Source organism: Etheostoma cragini, chromosome 5, assembly GCF_013103735.1.
Source record: "Etheostoma cragini isolate CJK2018 chromosome 5, CSU_Ecrag_1.0, whole genome shotgun sequence".
Lineage (NCBI taxonomy): Eukaryota > Metazoa > Chordata > Actinopteri > Perciformes > Percidae > Etheostoma > Etheostoma cragini.
The window spans coordinates 6,922,892-6,943,490 of record NC_048411.1 but is presented as its reverse complement, the minus strand read 5'-3'; the positions used below and the strand labels follow the sequence as shown (position 1 = coordinate 6,943,490).

The 20,599-nt window shown below is 38.8% G+C and overlaps 2 long non-coding RNA genes across 2 annotated transcripts in view; one reads left to right on the top strand and one right to left on the bottom strand.

Moving 5' to 3' along the window:
- Positions 1-464: 464 nt before the first annotated feature.
- Positions 465-6,493, top strand: LOC117944795. Its single transcript, XR_004656658.1, has 3 exons — positions 465-538; positions 6,016-6,022; positions 6,482-6,493. It is a non-coding gene; the product is annotated as an uncharacterized LOC117944795 (long non-coding RNA).
- LOC117944792 overlaps positions 6,375-20,599 on the bottom strand; it is a 19,508-nt gene continuing 5,283 nt past the window's right edge. Inside the window, exons 2-3 of the long non-coding RNA XR_004656655.1 lie at positions 8,449-8,452; positions 6,375-6,461 (exon numbers count right to left, since the gene is read on the bottom strand). This is a non-coding gene — a long non-coding RNA (uncharacterized LOC117944792). The remainder of the gene's footprint in view (positions 6,462-8,448; positions 8,453-20,599) is intronic.

Below are 20,599 nucleotides of genomic sequence, written 5' to 3'. Positions count from 1 at the left end.
AAATAAATATATGTATGTATGTATGTGTACACACACAGTATATGGGGCATATTTTTCAATCCAGTCCAGCAAATACACATCATCTTTGGTTTGACAGTCAAATCTGAAACCTGTCTTCCCCTGATGCTGTATCTTGCTCTTGAGCAGTTTCTTTGGAAGATAATGAGACTGGCAGTGGAGAGGTAATGTTAAATAAGTGGGATCCTCTCATGGGTCTTGTTAAGTGTCAATGAAATGGAGTAAAAACATTTGGCAAAGCTGTCCACACCAACAAAAGATGAGCATAATTTTATGAACGCCTTTTAAAGCCTTGTCTTGATAACAATTCTGTCTGCCATGCTAGAGAAGTTCCATTCACCTCTTAAACTGCTTTAAAAGACAGTTTCAGACACAGTTTGTTCATCACAGCATGTCTGCCATTCTTCATGACATTAAGTAGTATGCTGAACTGGTATAAAGGTTAAAGATAACAGGTGGCTAGCAGAAGCAAAGCTCTTTGAGCAGAAATGGATAAATAAAAGGGTCTTTTGAATGGCAAGTTGTATTTCATAGAACTTCCAGATGATTGGTTATTTGCATGTACTGGCGATGTGAACTGAATTATCAGTGGAGTACGTCAAACCTAAATACCACTTCAGCATTAAAAACTGCTTAACCCTTTAAAAGTATATTTAAAAAACAACTGTGCAAATAGTTTGCGATTATGTGATTTATTGTGATAACATTTTTTAATGGCTTGACATCCCTATGATTGATTAAATTGCCCGTATTATGAAAAATCACCTTTTCTGGGATTTGAGGTGTTATGTTGTGTCTTTCAAACACAACCAAACTTGGGAAAAAACTATCCATGCTGTTTTGAGTGAGATACAGGTTTCAGACTGTCCTCTGCCTTCAGTCTTCGGGTAAGCTGGTCAAAATCTGCATGACTTTCTAGGTCACTAGCCAAAATGAGGTGGCAAACCTTAGCATGCTAGCGCTAGCATACTAGCTCCTTCTCAATGGCAAAACACTGCTACAACATACACTAGTTCACCATAATCTACAAAAGAACTACTTCCATGTCCCTTTTCTGCAGGTATTCCACAAGTGGCCCTGATTTAGAAGAAGTATCCCAGCTATTCCTGCCTTCTACTTACAAAAGTTGGAGAAAAGGTTATCTAGCTGATGTGGTCTTACCTAGCTACTGGACATGCCTCTCGCCTCTTTCATTTCTTTAGCTGTCCTGTTGAATCTTTATTCAAAACAAAAGTAAAAGTACCCAAAAATAGTCTTTAAAAAAGGGTAGGGTAGGAGGGGTAGGGGATGTTAATAAGAAAGAATTGTTGGAGAGAGTGACATGTCTGTGCAATTATCATTAAAAATGATGATGTATTTTAAACTTGTGTTGTCATTTTTTAATGTTTTATTTTACAGTCCTAAATGTGGGGTATCAGTTAAGCTGCACCTCTAATCTCCTTTCTTCGACCGTTGTGACACAACAAAAAGTCATCGTCCTTTTATTTGAGATGCACGCCCAGACACTCTTTACCAGATTTACTCTGACTCAGTTTTGTCATTCTACTCTGTGCTGACACAGCACTCCTCCTCAGAGAGTGGAGTCATCTACAGATCCACGCTAGGGATCAGGGAGTTCAGAGAGTGCACCCCACTCCCTCCCTCTCTCTCTCTCTCTCTCTCTCTCTCTCTCTCTGTGTGCTTTTCTTTCTTACTTTATGTGTTGCAGGAGCATTTTTTAATGCCTAGTTTACACTACGCAACTTTGGCCTTGCTATCAGTATGGGCTGGCTGCTTGCAAATTAATGCACTGTGAACTGTTCAAAGATACAAGGCTCAGATGCATCGCAGACGCATAGATGCATCCCAGATAACAAGCAGGCTAATTTTGTGGACCTGTCAGCAGGGGCAAATTTAGTCATTTTGAGGCCTAAGGCAAACACAGGCATGGGGCCCTCACCAACCCTTGTTCTCCCCCTTTTCTGTGCTTATTTATCTGAGAAAGACGTGCTCTCTGTCTGACAGCTATTTTGGCCAGAGTGCTGGATCATCTTCAATCATAACACATTGATTAGGGTGACTGCTACTCACGGGGTCTAGTTGCTGAGTATTATGTGTGTCACCATCTTTGTCATTGCCATAGTTATTATCATGGACAGTGAAAGCAGCATTGCTAGCCCAAGCACCTTCTTGCTGCTCTTTAGTAACGTTAATGTTAGTGTTGTCAGTAGCCGTCGTAGCCGAACGAGTTGGTTCATGATTAAGCTTAATGTTCATTGTTGGACTGTTTGGTGCTTATATTGTGTATTTTTAAGCCTTTGTGTACTACCCATTTCCCGTGCAAGTACAAATAGACATAAATGAAATATCAATGTGACAGTATCCCCCTAAACTGACAAAGTGGTAACTTGTCTGAAAATGCTAAAAGGTCTACTGCCCCTTTTGGAATAAAAAATGTCTGATCAACTGCATGGCTTTAATCACTCTTTCATCTATGGCAATTTGGCCTAAGTGTTACCGTTGCGGTTACTGTTAGAGTTAACTTGTAAGGCTAGTAACTAATTACTAACTGTGACTGCCTGTCAAAGCTCCAATTCCATTTTACCTGTCAAACAGAGAGATGGGGATGAATGCTAGAGCTTGTCAAACTCAAGACTCACTCTGCATAAATCTGCCCCCCTCTTTACCTCTAAGTGTCCAACTCACTGCTGTCTCCTTATGTGAGGAAAGTGTACAGCGGTGCAGCGGTTGTAAGGTAAATTCAATCTCAAAAGACAAGAGCCATACGGTAGTGGTTGATTTATTTTCAAGCTGGCTGATGAGAGCCATAGAGGGCCCAGGCTGGGATGCATGGGAAATGGCCTCTAAATCCGAGCTGAGGCTATGATAAAACGCATTTAACACTCCAGAGAAATCCCAGTTAGAGACAGAACACTGACAGTTTCTATGCATTAATGCAACCCTGTCACTCTGCTGAAATTGTGTAGTTTCCACTGGAGTAAAACAGTAATTTGAGGTTGCTGTTTTATAATCTAAACATTTCGTTTTTCAGGGTTATTGTGTTTGAGCCTATGTTAGAAACACAGGAACACTGGTTGGAAAGCAAACAATCCTGACAGGTCATCAGAGGCTGATTTGCCATCTGGCAATTCTTGCAAAGACTAGAGGGGCCAGACCATTTTTTTTAATTTGGGTTGGTCGGATTTTTTTGAAATTTTTGGCACAGGTTTTTGTTGCTTGCACAATTTCACTATGGTTATAATAATAATTCTATTGATAATAATAATAAATATTAAGCATTTGTCCAGTTGGCAACGGCTGGCCTGGTCCTGAGATGGGCGAACCGAGCTGATCAGGTCACTCAAATTGGGATGTTCAGTCAAAATCAAGCACATCATCATCATCATCATTGAGAGAGTGCAGCACGACCTAAAAGCTGGTTGTCAGTAAAAGCTAGATAATGGACCTTAAAAAGAGAAATGGCGTTAGCTAACCAATGTTTGGCAGTAACTGAACTCTTTTCAAAAGGTTTAAATTCAATTGCTGCAGCGGAGGACACTAGTGCCATAGAGGTAAACAGAAAACTAAAAATAACGGTAGCTCAAATCATTTTCACACAATTCACACTTGTTCTAGTTAGCTCTAATGTTTTTTGACAGTAGCCCAGTAAGCTTTGCGTTGAACCCCCTTATACATTAAATGTCAATGCTTTGTGATAATTGGTTACAAGTGTTAGCTAAACTGTTGCATTGCATGACTGAAATTACAGCAGATAAGGTGGGAATTAGGGTAAACTTGCAATATAGTCTAACATGTCAAAAACCTAAAACAATAATAATGTACATTTTATTAATCCCACCAGGGGGAATTACAATTTACACTCAGGTGTTATATATTAATATCAATTGCGAGTGTTTAATTTACAGTCATTCCTTCTCTACCATGTCGAAGACATTGGCAGTGTGGCAGCATTTTACAAAAATAGATCACGGAAAAAAGGATGCTCAGGATATGAGGCCCATTTCTGTTGTGGAGGGCTGAGGTTTCAAGAACTTGTTCATAGACAGCGCCAGCACGGCACACTATCACGCAAAATATGAGGGACTCAAAGAGAAAGTTTCAGAGTTAATACAACACACAAAGGCACTGAGCGCTGTCAGTGCCGACAGACGAGTGGCATTTCACTGCAAAATAATTAGGTCAAAAACGATTTAATATACTGCAAATAACCTTCAAGCAAAAAGTACTGCGGAACAGTACAGTTAATTAGTCTTGCATTTGTTCTAGCCATGTCCTAAGACAAAAGACATATCCTAAGACAAGACCCTAAGACAAAAGTTATTAAAAGCCAAATTTTCGTCTAATGGTGTGGGCGTGGCATAGCAGCATTTTGAGCATTTATTTGATGAACAAAGAAGTTGTTTTAACTTAAGTGTATGTTGTCGTATCTGCCCAAAATTTCTCATGATCAACATGGGTCCAGGACATTAGGGCAAAAATTTACTTTTGACAGCGGGGGGCTGGCAACAGTAAATCCGCCCTATATGACAAACATCATCAGATTTACTTAAAACTTATGTGTGGTCTACATGTTATACTGAGCCGCTATACTTTTACTACACCCACGTATCCAGACCACGCCCCATTACATACAGTTTGAACCGTTTAAGGTAGAGTCTGAATTCTCACTGAACTCAGCAGAGAGTTCCTTTTTCACTGGTGATGGTTTGCCCCCCCATGCTTGAGCCACTCCCCCTTTCACAGATAATGAACTGTATGACGTATGGATATGGTTGAACTCCGCAGGGAGTTCCCTTTTCATTGGTGACGATTTGCAGTGTCTGAGTGCTGCACAAATGCAAGGTCGCAAAATCTGTTTGTAGCTTTAATATAAGTTGAAACTTCAATGGACAGGTTGGAAACAGGTGTCTTGTACCATAAAACCATTTTGTTTTGGCCATCGAGCGATGTCAATGTCTGTCTCGGTATCAGTTATTTGGTTAATCACTTTGTTCCAGACTGAAATATCTCAACAATACACATTATAGGACATATCCTTTGAAATATCTCAAAATCTACAACACTTTTTGTATAAACATATTCATGGTTCTCAGAGGATGAATTCCACTGATTTTAGTAATCTTCTGACTTTTTCTCTAGCGCCCCCGTGAGGCTGACCTTTGTGCATTTTTATATTACATTACATGTCATTTAGCTGATACTTTTATCCAAAGCGAGTAGTTGGAGAATTTACCTAATGGGTGCTCTTGAGCTGAAGGAATTCTTCTTTCTTTTCCTGGCAAATGAATCACCTTTTTGAGGGGCTTAATATACTTAGTAGTTCATACTAAAATGTATGTATTTTAAGGCTTTTCGGGAATAGGCACACAAAAATGGCTTGCTAGTGCCCCTTACAAAATAAAAAAATGAGACCCTTCAGGACATTTAACGTAGACTAACAAAACGTGGTACACATTTTTAGCATGTCAAGACAAACAAAAAAGCTAATTGAAGCAATACCCTAAACCCAACAGGAAGTAATTAGTGTGATTTTGACCATTTCCACGTTATACTTTAACAAACTCCTCCCAAATATGTAATGCGATCAACTTCAAATTTGATATGTGCCATCTGTCACTGCCCAATGCGAGTCAAGTGCAGATTTGAGTTGCGCATACTCAGATTTAAACTGTTTATGACATAGCGTGTCCTACCCGATGACGCCCTCCCACAGGAGATGCTGTGTGTATTCCTCCAACACACTGTATTAACGTTACTGTTTTTAACTTTCAAGGTTAGTGGGGATGCATACCACTGAAAATCAACAACAACGTAGTAATCTACCCTCAGCGTTGAGTTTTGTTGTTAAACCAAGTGTAGAATGAACGGTGACATTAAATGTCCAGGTAATAGCACCCCAGGTAATCGTAATGTTAGCAGATAAGCCTGTTGGTATTGTTCATATTTATGTACAATGACAAAAAAGCAAACTTGCTAAAAAAAAGAAAGTACACGCAGGTTTCAGGTAACGTTAATGTTCAAATCGGCCTGTGTGTGAAATATCTCTTTACTGCAAGGCTATATTTATTTTATTTTCATTATTTATATATTATTTTAATGCCCTTACCTGTTTTCATACATATAGAAGTTTAGTTTGCAAAAAATATGTGAAAAATCCAACTTCCATAACTTTAAACACTTAACTCACACAGAAATGTGTGAATTTCCCATTAAGGTAATTTATATAGTTCTATTTTATAGGTATGGATTATCTGTTCAAAAAATGTTCTATGTCTATGCAAAATCTAAAATGTACTATTAAAGAAAAGATAGAAAATAAATATTTGTGTGTGCTTAAATTGGTTATAAAATATGAAATTGGGATCGGCCAAAATCAGTATCGGCAGGCCAAACTCAATGAAAAATCGGAACCAGCCTAGAAGGTTGTAATTGATGCATCTTTGCTTTATATTGAACTTTGTAGTTTGTTCTCTCCCATCGGACTTGTGTGTGTGTAGGTGACGTAAAGGGGGAAAACAGGCAGTGGACCAAACCACTTCCTAGGAGGGGGGACTCAAAAATGTTTCTAAACTTAAAATGCCTAAAAAAACGTTTTGTCCTGTTGCAATGCACAAACCTCAGATTGGGTAGGTCCTGACTCCCCCAACCCACCTGTGATTCCGCCTTAGCTGGTATGTCTTCCTCAAATTTGAAAGAGCAGCAGGGATGTACTGTTACGCCCACTGAAATGTCACATCTGGAAGTAAATCAGAGGAAACTTGTAACTTTGGCTTGAACAGAGCAAGACAAAGGAAAAATTAATTTGCTCCAAAAGCCAATGTGCCAATCTCCCTGCAACGGAGTATTTTGAAGCAGCGGTCAGCTCCATCCCATTGATTTTTGAATATATCATTTACTAATTGATTGGGTGGGTTGCTGGAGGCCCTTGTTAATATTTCACATGACCTCTCACCAAATTGGAGTTTATCATATCTGACAGATCTGGCTGTCTGAAGGAATGTGAGATGTGAAATGAAAGCTGTTGCTCTGCTCTCTATTTCATAAAAAATGCAACACAGAACCTGCCCTAGGTGAGGCATAATGAGCAGGAGCAGGCACCTGGGTCCTCAATGGGTCCCATTCATAAATGCTACTCAACCGCTTTGTCTGGAAAGTTCAAATTTCCCATGCTTCATCACCAGGGGCTTGGGTATATCTTTCCTGTAGAAAATGTTTTGGGACAGGAAGGAGGATCCAAACGCAGAGACGAGGGGGCAGGAATAAGCTGAGTCATTGAGAGTTTATTCAAAACAGTTCAACAGAAATCAGCAAAGGGTAAAGTCCAAACATAAATCCGACCCAGCACAGGGGGGAGTAGCAGTCCAAAACCAGAGGGAAACTCACGGGGGGCTGACGAAGAAATCACGGGGAGGACCACAGAGGATAGCTCGGGAACAGGCAGGATAAGGCAGGCTGGCAGAATGGCGGGACGGAACACTGCCGGCTGGCAGGAACAAACAGACAGGGAAAAAGGGTGACAGCACACGGATTACTCACAAGGGTACGGCGAAGAGGACAATCTCACAGGGCGACGGCATGACAGGCAGAATGATCTGACAAGAGACAAACGAAACACATAGGTTAAATACAAGAGGTAACGAGGTAACGGGGAACAGGTGAGACATCAGGTGCATCACATTAGGGCGGGGCTGGACAATCAGACAAAGTGAAGCTAGACTAGACAAGACAAGACAAGACAGGAAGTGACTACCACAATAAAGCAGAAAGCAGAACAAACAAACACGGGAATAAGACAGGGCCAAGAACACAGGACCATGGAGAAGACCGACAAAAAACACAAGGAGGCCAAGGAAAGGGAGACACACACACCCAAACAAAAACCCCAAACCACAACAAATTAAGACTTTGCATACAATCTATTTCATTGACATTTATATTTAACAAAGAATATCTCTGTGTTGAATATACTGTATATGTATGTGCTCCTCCTTTTATAATGTAACAAGTATAAAATAGAATAAGTAGTATATCCACATACAGTACATGTAAATGATATGTTGTCAAACAATATTTAGCTGAACGTATCATGTAATATAAAGGCTGGGTGCTATCATATCCATTATAAAGTGGATAATTTAATCTTCACTACCATTCATTATGAGCAACATCACATTATCATTTTGTAAAATGAAATCCTAACATGAGACAGGAGGAGGAAACAGAACTAATAGGCCTGTTTTGAAGTGTTTCCCCCAGCAGGGAAGGGATGGGTACAAGTGGGAAGATATTATCTCTTCTGACACCCATTGTGCACATGACTCCTGCTGAGGCACAGTCCTGGTCGCATTGTTGGAATTGATTTAGTGAACGGGGCCCAATCTTTGGACACTTTGCTGTTATTGACTGTGGCTTCAAATCAGAAATCTGAACATAACTCAGTCGGGGATTTAATAAAAACTCAAAGAGGGAATGACTGACGTTGCGGACAGGGTATTGGGAGAAATCAATTGTGCAATGCTAATTAGTATCAAGTCCCCCCCTTCGCCTTCTCTTTTGTTATTTATTCTTATTTTTTCTCCTTGACAGCTCTGTGCTGTATCTTTAATTAGCGATTATGAAGATTAGCAAATGTTTTTAGACTTCTTACTAAAATGTGTGGCATATTTATTGAATTCCCACCCCATTTTTACGTCATTCAAAAAAGCCTGTCAAATACCACCTTACTGCCAAAATAAAAAGGAGAAATCCGCCCTTAAAACTTTGTATCATGGGTCCGTTTTGTTGCTTGCTGGTGTATTTCATTTCTTTCTATCTTCCTTTCTTTTTTTAGAAAACCAGCCAAATGTAAATTAGCTGTGAAGATATTTTGAGCACAGTCTGAAAACAGAACATAATTCAGCTATCTCAAACATCAACAGCAAACATTTTGATCTCAGTCCCTCGGAATGAAATCATTGGGTCACATTTAAAGTTTACGAAAATTATGCAATTGTGGTGTTTGTTGGGGAGAGGGTATTCCTATACCTAACTATTCCTGTTACATTCTCCCTATTGGAAACCACTAACTGAAGAAGAAGTAGACAAGGCAGGCTGAGAAAAAGGGAGCACACCAAAAAGACAAAAATTACTGTCGCCTGGCAACGTCAACCCACAATTTTTGCTTTACTTATTGTAGTCTGGCAAAGCTCAATAGGTATATTGCTCGGAAGAGAAGTAATTTCAACTTGGCTGTACAGAGATTGAATTGATGATTGACAGTTCTCTTTTTTCCAACTGCAGCTACTTCCCATTGGATGAAGTCACATTTATCTGAGCATGCCATTGGTTTCTGCTTTTGTTAATTGAACTGAAATAATATTGCAGCTTCGTTTCCACTAAATTATCCACAGAAAATACGTTTTTCTGAAAATCTTTAGGCAACCCGAGAGGCAGAAATTGCTTAATTAGTTTGTAACAACTACTTAAAAAAGTTGTTGACCAGATTTAAAGCTGCACTAGTTATTATTTTAGATGAACAATGGATCAAATGACTAAGTGGCATGTGAAAGAAGTGACAAACCCACAGAAAAGCAGATTCTGCATTCAGCTCAATGAAGAGCTTTAGCTTACTTTAGTCAATTCATCTCAGTTTTATTTGTAGTATCAAATCATAACAAGAGTTATCTCAATACACCCAACAACAAACCCAACAATTCCAGTAATTTCCCCAAAAGCAAGCATTTACTGAGGCAGTGGCAAGGAAAAACTCCCTTTTCGGGAGAAACATCAGGTGGTGAGGAACATTTTTAGAGTGGCACATTGCTTACACGTCTTTAAAAAGTATCTTTACAAAATCCCCCCCTTTTTGAGGTAGTCACCAACATGTACAGTCACTATAACTTAATTGTGTTAGGGTTCCAATGCATTTTTTTTCAAATTTGGAAATGGAATGCTAAAAAGTAAACTATTGTGATTCCTTTTTCATCATTTAAAAAATGAATATAGAAAACGCATAAGCCATGCACTCTGAGGGCTATTTTTTCTTCCTCCAACATTGTTTTTACAGGTGCTCTTTTCTTTCTCTGCTGTGTCAAATAGTAACTTAAAATGTATATGAAATGTATGTTATATATATGTTAAAATTAAAGAACAAGGAAATATTTTAATTGCACATTTTAAATATTTTAATAATTTGGATGTATAATTTAAATGCAAATTTTATTCATCAATTCATAATACATTAAAACAGATAATAAGAACAATTTTAAAGTCCTTTGTCGACTACAACACTCAACACTCAATTCATTGTTTATGAATACTTTTCCAGGCAGACAGACTTCGGCACATACAGTTGTGCTCTTAAGTTTGCATACCCTGGCATAAATTTTAAAATTTAGGGATACATTATGATTCATCATGCAAAGTAATTGTCTTTGATTCAAGCGTATTGATCATGTGAAGACATCTTTTTACATAGTTTTTTGGCTGCTTTTTAAACAATATTTATGACAGAAAAAACCCAAATGGCCTGATCAAACGTTACATACCCTTGAATGTTTGGCCTTGTTACGGGCATACAAAGTGACACACACAGGTAAAATTTGCAATTAAAGGTTGTTTACCACACCTGTGGCTTTGTAAATTGCAATCGGTGTTTGTGTATGAATAGTCCATGAGTTTGTGAGCTCTAACGTGGATGCACTAAGCAGGCTAGATATTGAAGTAGGTATTGGAACATTATAAAGATGGAAAAGGATATAAAAAGATATCCAAAGCCTTGCAAATGCCAGTCAGTACTGTCTAATCACTTTTTAAGAAGTGGAAAATTCTTGGACCTCTCAACACCAAGCCAATGTCAGGTAGACTGAGAAAGATTTCAGCCAAAACTGCAAGAAGAATTGATCGGGATGCAAAGAAGAACCCAAAGGTAACGTCAGGGGAAATACAGGCTGCTCTGTAAAAAGATGGTGTGGTTGTTGCAAGGAGCACAATACGACGCCTTCAAGAAGCCTTTACTGCGTTAATGCCACAAAAAAGCCCGGTTACAGTATCAAGGTAAAAGTTTATTTATATAGCACATTTACAAACATTCACTACTGCCCCAAAGTGCTGTATACATTTAGATAACAGCAATATGCCTGAAAACACCTTGACGCACCTCACAGCTTCTGGCAAACTGTAATTGGAGAGACGCGAACAAAATAAATCTTTATGGTCACAACCAGAAGCGATATGTTTGGAGAGTGGTCAACAAGGCCTATAGTGAACAGAATACCATCCCCACTGTGAAGCATGGTGGTGGCTCACTGCTGTTTTTGGGGTGTTTTAGCTCTAAAAGGCACAGGGAATCTTGTGAAGATTGATGGCAAGATGAATGCAGCATGTTATCAGAAAATACTGGCAGACAACAATGACCCCAAGCACAAGGCCAAGTTGACCCTCCATTGGTTACAGCAGAAAAAGGTGAAGGCTCTGGAGTGGCCATCACAGTCTCCTGACCTTGATGTCATTGAGCCACTCTGGGGAGATCTTAAACGTACGGTTCATGCAAGACGACCAAAGACTTCGCATGAACTGGAGGCATTTTGCCAAGATGAATGGGCAGTTATACCACATGCAAGAATTTGGAGCCTCATAGACAACTATTACAAAAGACTGCAAACTGTCATTGATGCTAAAGGTAGATATACACAGTATTAAGAACTAGGTTTGAGCCGAGTAATCGGCTGAACAAGTATCCGGTACGGATATTGCACTTTTGCCGAGTGCAAGTAATACCGTCAATATCTGTACTTGGATTGAATAAAACTCTCAGCTGACCGTGCAGCGTTCTGTGATAGTCACTGCGCCCCCCCCCCCCTGCCTACACATACACGCTCGACTCATTAACACAAACACAGAACGCGGAGAACAGCGCGCACGCTCTCTCTCTCTTTTAACTTCGGTTTGTAGAACTTACTTATTAACCAGTAGATTACTGGTAAACGTGGGGTTTCAGACATGCTAATGGGTTTAAATGCGACTCCCGTTGCGTCTCTGCCGTCAGAGATATATATATATATTTTTTAACCATCAGCTGGCTTCATTAAAGTCAATGCAGATCAGAGAAACAGCATCTTGCCCCGCCCCCCCTCTCTCTCTTTCTATCTCTCTATCTCTCTCTGTGTCTCTCTCTTAATCACACAAACACACACAAAAAAGAACCAAAAACAAAAATCACAGACAGTTAAAAAAAGAAAGTTATATTGAGTATGAAAACTCTTGTTCATTACATTTGACTTCATAATCGCAACCGCATGTGTTGTATCACTGTTTATAGTTTGTTTGTTACCATGACAACACCATTGATCTGAAGCTCGATGCTGTCATGTAAATAGTTTTCTAATCAGCAATAAATATTACAATTTCTGATCAACCCATATCAATGCATACTTAAAATAACATACCGGTTAAAGCCCCGCCCATTTCAAGACAACCCGACCCACTTCCGGGTTTGGCCCCACCCAGTCCGAGTACAGATCTGGACACAGATAATTCATGTGGTAAACAGATACAGATAAATATACAGATAATGCTGTACTCGCTCATCCCTATTAAGAACTAAGCATATACAGACTTTTGAACTGTGGTCGGTTTGTTTTATTACTTTTTTTGCCATGTTTTGTTTTATGGTTGTGCCATTCTGTTAGGACCTACAGTTCAATGTGAATCCCATAAAAACTAAAAGACTTGTGTTTTGCCTGCTCATGTTTTCTTTACACAGAAGAATTGGAAAAATATATATATGTTTCTGCATACCAATTTTTCAAGGGTATGTGAACTTTTGAGCACAACTGTAGTAGTGTATAACTGTAGTGTAACTGTACATATGTGCGTTACTGTATCAAAAACAACTTGAATGACTGCAATGAATATCACTTTGAAGTCAAACACTGCTTTTTTCCAGAGATCTGAAAAAAATCCATATTGTTCATGTTGGTGTTGTCAAGAAACAAAAAGACTACAATTCAGTGAGGTTCCTGCTGGTGGCCCATTTTTTAGCTCAAAGGTTATGTCATAAATATGTGGGGAAAATGTATCTCCAATGCTTTTACAATGCATTCAGTTGTAATGAATGATGAATAATGTCCAGTGAAAAGGGCCAGCCTTGACCCTTGTTGCTGGTTTGCTGTTGTGGCGTGTATGTTTGTGTGTGTGTGTGTGTGTGTGTGTGGATCTGACTTGTTGGCAGTCATGCTCTGATATAATTTGTTGGTGAACCTCAATTACAAAAGTTGTTGTGTGGTACATGCCCTGTCAGCTTGTGTAATGGATTTGATTTATCATCATCTACAGATAGCAAACATCTAACTATAAATCAAGGAATATCTGTGTGCGCAGTACGGCAGTGGGGGCCAGGAGTTGCTACACCATAGGAGAGTCCAAGTATATCTTAGCAGTGGGTCTGGTGTTGTTCCAAAAAGTGGTCATCCGCCAAAGACTGATTGCTGTCTACCCTGCATGCAATTGATAAAACTAATCACACACAAACACGTGTTAGACAAACGCCCAGGCTCTTAGGCTCTCCAGTGTTTTGTTTTGTGGTTGGGTACATTGCTCCAGCTTTTCAGCAGGCTGTAGCGGATTTACCAGCCACCTCAGCCATGTTCCCTGCTTCCTCTTCCAGGGCCACATCAATACCTGGATGTGTGATGGCTATTCAAAAAAAGGAGACACACTGAAACTCTAGTTGAGACGCAAAGATTGAAGTATGGGTTATAAGTGAAGCTCAGAGCAAGAGTAGCTTAGAGTGAGAATGGCAGGTGTGTTGAGTTGATAAGTTGAGTGAATGTGTGGTCAAGCTAGGTGAGCGAGCAGTACCTGTGTCAAAGTGGTAGTAATTTAACGTATGAGTGCGGCTGCATGAGGAAAATAGCAAGAGAAAATATAAAAGCAAAGATATCAAAGATAATGTAAAGTGATAAACAACACTGCGAATGATTTGGTTCTTACAAGATAAAAAAAAAACATAGATTTGGAAGTGTTAGATAATTTACTATTTTTTGTTATGTTTTTTAAGAGTAAATGTCTTAAACACATTTAAAAATACATGCTTTTCTCGCCTAATTGTTTTACCAAAAAAGTGATACAGTAGAGAGTACAGAGCTGTGGTGGGGGACTTTGTCACATGGAGTGAGCAGAACCCTCTACAGCTGAACGTGACAAAGACTAAGGAGCTGGTGGTGGATCTAAGGAGAGCCAAGGCACCAATAAACTGGACAAAGAACACTCAAGCCCTCTACAGGAAGGGCCAAAGCCGTCTCTATTTTCTGAAACACAGACACTTAGACAGGTTGAAACGATTATTATTATTATTATTATTGTTATTATTATTATTATTATTATTAATACTTTTCGCCATTGCAACTCCTTAATTACGTTGATTATGTAAATACTGTACATATTCACACTCCTTATTTTTACTCTTTTTTACTCTAATATATTTTACTATTTGTGCAACTGCAACACAGAGTTTCCCTTCCGGGATCAATAAAGTATTTCTGATTCTGATTCTGATGGTTTTGAGTACCTTTTCCCTCAGATTTAGTTTTACCATCTTGTTTTTAGAAACCCCTTTTTTGAAGTTCCTCTAGACATGGTGGCACCAACAGTGAAGGTTGTTACCCCCGAAGGTCGATCGGCCCTGGAGGGAACGTCTCCCCTGTGCTTCCTTACCACAGTCTGGGAGGCTAAAACACACAGAGGGTAACACACATTTACAATTAGATAATGTTGTGGAAAGAAATACTGTGAACCAAGCAATCGGCCCGTTCTGAATTATATAATGTACAAAGTATATTTTCATTTTTATTGGCAAAGCTATGCAAAAGTTCTTGTTTTCATAGTTGGCTACACCAGCATTATTAAACCTAAAAATATTCTTTACATAGCTTTTTGTCAGCTCGGTCTGGAGATGCTATGAGTTAAGTTTTGAGTAGTTAATTTGTTGCACGGCCTAGGAGCAGTTTCAAAAGTTAGGATTATGATTAAATCCCCATTTTGCTTAGAACAGTCCAGGCGGAAATGGGCATGGCCTGTATTAAGAGATTCAGCTCCATTCAGGGAACGCATGGATATAAGGTGGATACAAGTGTGTACATTTTTGTGTCCAAGGTCCTTGCAGGGTACAAGACCAGTACTAAAAATGGCACCACCCCACCATGTACGGTTTAGGCTGTAACAACACTTTTAGCAACGGAAAATTGTAATAACCGCTGTTTGTCCGCGCTCCTTGAATACGTGGGATCCTAGCCCTCTTGGGCTTGAACCAGTAACAATTAAATCAGATAATACAATGCATCAACGTAACAAAGATCTAGGCTAGGCTAACGTTAATTTGGCAGTGTGATGCAAAACGTAATTAAATGTTGATTAATCATTTCATAGTGCTTTGTTCGGAAGCCCTTCAGCGCATTAGTCTGAATTCAAGACAAACACATTAGTAATTTGTTATCTTGATAAAACGATCTTTGTTATGTTGTGATAACAAAGTAATTAAGTATAATATAATAAATCATATTAGAAAGTATTAATATATTATACAAATTTGTATTAACTTGTATATTATGAGGTTTTTGGCTTAACTTTGCAGCTTTCTGAAAAAATGTTTGTGGGTTCTACCGGTGGTCGGGATTTTGAGACTATGATGAACAGTGCGTTTTTTTTCAGCTTCTTTCTAGGGTTAGTGTTTTTTCTTTCGCCATCTTTTAAACAAAACATGCTTTTATAATCCCATTGATGGTATTAGATGTATGGAGGACCAGGTCTACCATATTTAAAAATAAATACAGAAATAAACAAATTTCTGCTGTATGGCACTAATCCAAGGAAAAACATTTACCTACTTAAAAGGTGATCATGGCTAAAAAGAAACATGCAGTTTATCATCTTACTTTATCTTCCCACCTGTTGGCTTCCTTGTGAGCATTGTCAGCCGTCCTGAAGGATACCAATTGTTCAACCAGTAAGCTGTGGGCTGATCAGCATTACATTTGGGCCTCATGTATAAACATCTACAGTCCTAATCCTCACAATACTGCTGAATCAATCCACCCTTTATTAGACTTCAAGCCACTATAGAAATGTTGTTGCTGGAAATGCTGATGCCAGTGATTTACATTTTAGTACAAAATCTATCCCTGGCATGGATTGTCTTGTAGCCGAGTTTACCTTGCAATTATGGCTCATCACACTAAAAATTTATCCCAAAAGCATAAAACAGGAATAGACAGAGGAAGATAGATTGTTACATTTTAAACAAGCGGTAAACCCAAATGCAGACCAAAACACAGAGTGAGTTAACAGATTTATTTAAAGTACTTAAGTACAGTCCAGGGGCCTCATTTATAAAACCTGTTTTGCAAGAAAAGGTTGGATATAGCAGAGCGAAATTTGCGGTTGCAATGTTCTTTGCAATAATCAGATTTATAAAGAATTTCCATGCGTACAAATATGCCCAGTTTTCCTCAACCTTTTGACCATCTGATGCAGAGCACACAGCCTGCAACCAAAACACCTGCGCCACTTAACCCTTGTGTAGTGTTAATATTTTATTATAATATTATAATATTCCTAGATCTGGTGGACCGACCACATTATTTGGCCTTTAAATCAATACAGACAAACCAATTTATGTAAAAATACCTAACCAATGTTTACTTAGCTCAATTACAAATAATATACTCATCATTTGTGGCCCATATTTGCCATTTACCCCTGTGAAATCACATTTATAATTTATAATTATTACAGTCGGGTCCAGCAGACCTCATATGTAATAGTTACTTGTGTGTGTGTGTGTGTGTTTAATTAAATAATTAAAATGATTTTGAGTAAGAAGAAATTATAAATAGCATAATCTTTCTTTTAGCAAACGTTGAATGAAATGGTTCAGAGCCGAACACCACACCAGGGTTAATTGTGCCCTGATAAAGCCAAAATGACTCCAATCCACTACCAGTTTATTGGACTTAATTGACAATAACTTAAATAGCCCTACAGTTCCCATTGGCCCGTGTATTGCAACCAATCAACAGCATGGCAGATTTGGCATTGCAAAGATTTAGTAAGAGAGATTCCGTCTCACAATCACTGAATCGTGTTTTTTTTCCTAATTTTACCATTTCAAGATTGGTCACCACAAAAAAAATATTCCAGCTTTACAAAGCTGAAATATTCCAGCTTTACAAAGCTGGAATATTCATTTTTTGATTTATATGTGTTATGGGGGGATGAGGATTGGACCCAAATGCAGAGATGTGGACGGCAGGCAGGCAGGCGGGGGTAAACCGGAGTTTATTAACAGAAGACCAACAAAAACACAGGAAGCAACAGGCGTTGGCAAAATCATGGAACAACTAAGAATGAACTAAAAGTCCCGAATGAAAGGAGTCCAAAAAACAGGTCCGGGGAAGCCAAAACAAAGGGCAATGTTTCCTGGAATAATATTCAGTTCTTGGTCCTTGAACCTTCAGTCTGGTCAAGGAGGGAAACGCGAAAATTGGATAAGGCTCTTGTGACTATCTTTGCTAGTAAAAACCGTTCCAGCATTTACTATGACAGATAGGGGTATCACGATTCTCCAATTCCTATAAGCAATTTGACTTTCTATTTTAAGATTCAATTACATTTTGTAATAATTAAATTGATGAAAATATATCATAGTTTTGTTCGGTCATTTATAAATTTCCCATAATGAAATATGTCTAGTTATATGTGTATATAACACTTTAGGATTCCCTATTTTTAATCCTTAGGGGGTTGCATGAATTCTGCCTTTGAGTAACGGAAATGTCTTTTTCTTTTTCTTTTAATGTGTTGATCTACACTGAGCAGCTGCAGCTTGTTTTATCAGAGGATGATTGAAATGGCTTGTAGACTGAAAACACCTGTGTGCATGTTGATTGGAAAATTTCTTGTCTCGTGAAAACAGAGGACATGCTACAGTCTGGGATTTTCACAGGTTTTCACCCATCAATGTGTCAACATGGATAATGTGCTGAGCCGAATAAGACCTTACAGAGGGCGTTGATGGGTTGAATACTGTATATAAGGGGGGGTCTGTGGCACTCTGCCAGGGGGTGTGACAGCTCATTGTTTTAACTTACAACTCTGATATGTTAATAATTCCTGAACTGGACTGCAGCTTGTGTGCATTAATACAGGTTTGGCCTGAACAAACTAAATATATATACATATGTATATATAATAAATTAATATGTGAAGGTCCACTGTAGCTCAAGCAATTTGAACTTATTTAAATCCAGTATTTTCTATGACTTGTGGTAGTTGCATATAAGCAGGAGTAAACACTCCTAGCTTTGGTAAATAAAATGTTTCCGTCCTGTGCTGGAATGGTCCAGAGGGAATTAACGTACAGTCTATAGTCTAGAACTGTAAAAAAAATAGGCTACCTATAATTATTCCAAGAGACATACATGAGGGATTCCCAGATATATTCTCTATCTTCTAAGGTTTCCTTGGCTGGAAAAAGCTTTACAACCTCTGCCTTTAAAACAAGTAATGGCATAATGTATTTGTTTTTAAAGATTATATTTGGGGTTTTTTCTTCTCTTTTATCTTCTTGGGCGGACGGTTCCCGTGCACGGTAAATAAACTCGCCGTTTTTCGGAAGTGCTGACTTCTTTCCTAAATTGTAAGCATTAAACCGTCATAAACACGCTCATGCCATACATCATTTGAAAGCTTAAAGTCTCCTGATTCCATCGAGCCCAAACACGAAGTGAGCCCAATTAGGTGACTCACAACGGTGATAATCATGTTCTGAAGTAAAGAAACACAGAAAGATTTGAGTCTAATCGAGTGTGTGTTTCCTACCTGTCTCCTCGTGTCTTTAATCACAGCGGTGAAAGATCGCCAAAAACCTTAGTTTCCTACATCGAAAACACCCTAAGGTATTAGAATATCCAAGCCTTGTAATCCATAATTATCTGGTCCCCTCACAATCTTGTAGTTTCTGGCCTTTCGACGTTCAGAAATCTAGATAGTGCATCATTTATTGGTTTCTATAGCTTGTAACTTTTTCCCTGTGCGGGGTAAAACGAAGGTCGACACACCATTACAATCTGTGGCTTCTGCAGTTTGCAATGAACCTTGTTCCCAGCCAATAGCATCAGCCTATCAAGAGATACCCTCAAGCTAAGCCAATGATATCGCACAGTCGCCATTGGGCCCACCTGGGAAAGATTGACAGTGTAGCCCACGAATTAGAAGATAATGTCATAAAACTGGCATCCCTGTGTAGCCAATGAGAAGACGAGTTGATTGATACCAAACATGGCCAACAAAAACTATTCCTGTGTTCTCTTACAGCAGTTTGAAAGCAGAAATATTGACGTCTGATGGCATTTTACCATTTCATAAAATTATGATTACTTATTTCTATAAATCTATGTATGTACTTCTTTCAGACATATCTGTGAGTGATGTGGATGTGTTTTTGTATTTCAGAAGTTTTGTATTTAGCACTTTTTTGGCTTTTTTAGAAATAAGAAATAAGACAAACGCACAGACACATCTGTAGAAATACATTCATACAAAATCCATTTTATAAGTCATTTTTTTCTGGATTTTTTCTGTTCTAAGTTGAGACATGAGGCTAGAGTACTATTTTAGTATATAGCCCCTATAATATGCTTACAGTAGTGCTTTTTATTAATTTTTCAGATGATTTACTTGGACGGACATAGAAATTCTGTGTTCTAACCTCTCTAGCCCTGTGTCAGTAAGGCCTAGTGTCACACTTCCACTAGAAACAACAAGTTGAGAGTGTTAACTTCCCAATGAACTCAGGGTCATCCCAGAGGGCCAACGTATGTGGAAACAGCAGCACTTTTTTAAGGGTAAAAATGTAGGCGAGAAAAACATATATTTTCAAGTGTTACTGAACTTATTTTACAGTTACAGTGGATAGACAGGAAAGGTGGGAGAGAGATGGGGGATGACATGCAGCAAAGTGCTGCGGGTTGGCTTCAAACCTGGGCCTATATGGGGCGCACGCTCTTACTGGGTGAGATATAGGACGCCTGTGTAATGGCATAGTTAATGATATACCACACTAGCTTTCAAGGAAATTGCAAATGTTCACTTACTTGGATTAAAAAAGTCTTGCAATATCAATAGCAGTAAATCTGTTCCAAGAGATCTCAATTTTTTGAAATCATTGCCAATGTGTATTGGACACTTGGTGTGTTCTCAAGTAATTCAATTCAATTTTTTTTTATTTATAGTATCAATTCATAACAAGAGTTATCTCAAGACACTATACAGATAGACCACACTCCAGAATTTACAAGAACCCAACAGTTCTAGTAGTCTCCTCCAGAGCAAGCAACAGTGCGACAGTGGCGAGGAAAAACTTCCTTTTAGGCAGAAACCTCGGTCAGACCCAGGCTCTTGGTAGGCGTTGTCTGCGGGCCGGTTGGGGTTAGAATAAAGAGTGGCAATAACAAAAATAGAAAAAATGAGTAGTCTGTAGCAGTTGTTTGTAGTAGTTCATGGCATAGCAGGACGCTGTGCGGCATTACAAGGCACAGCAGGACGT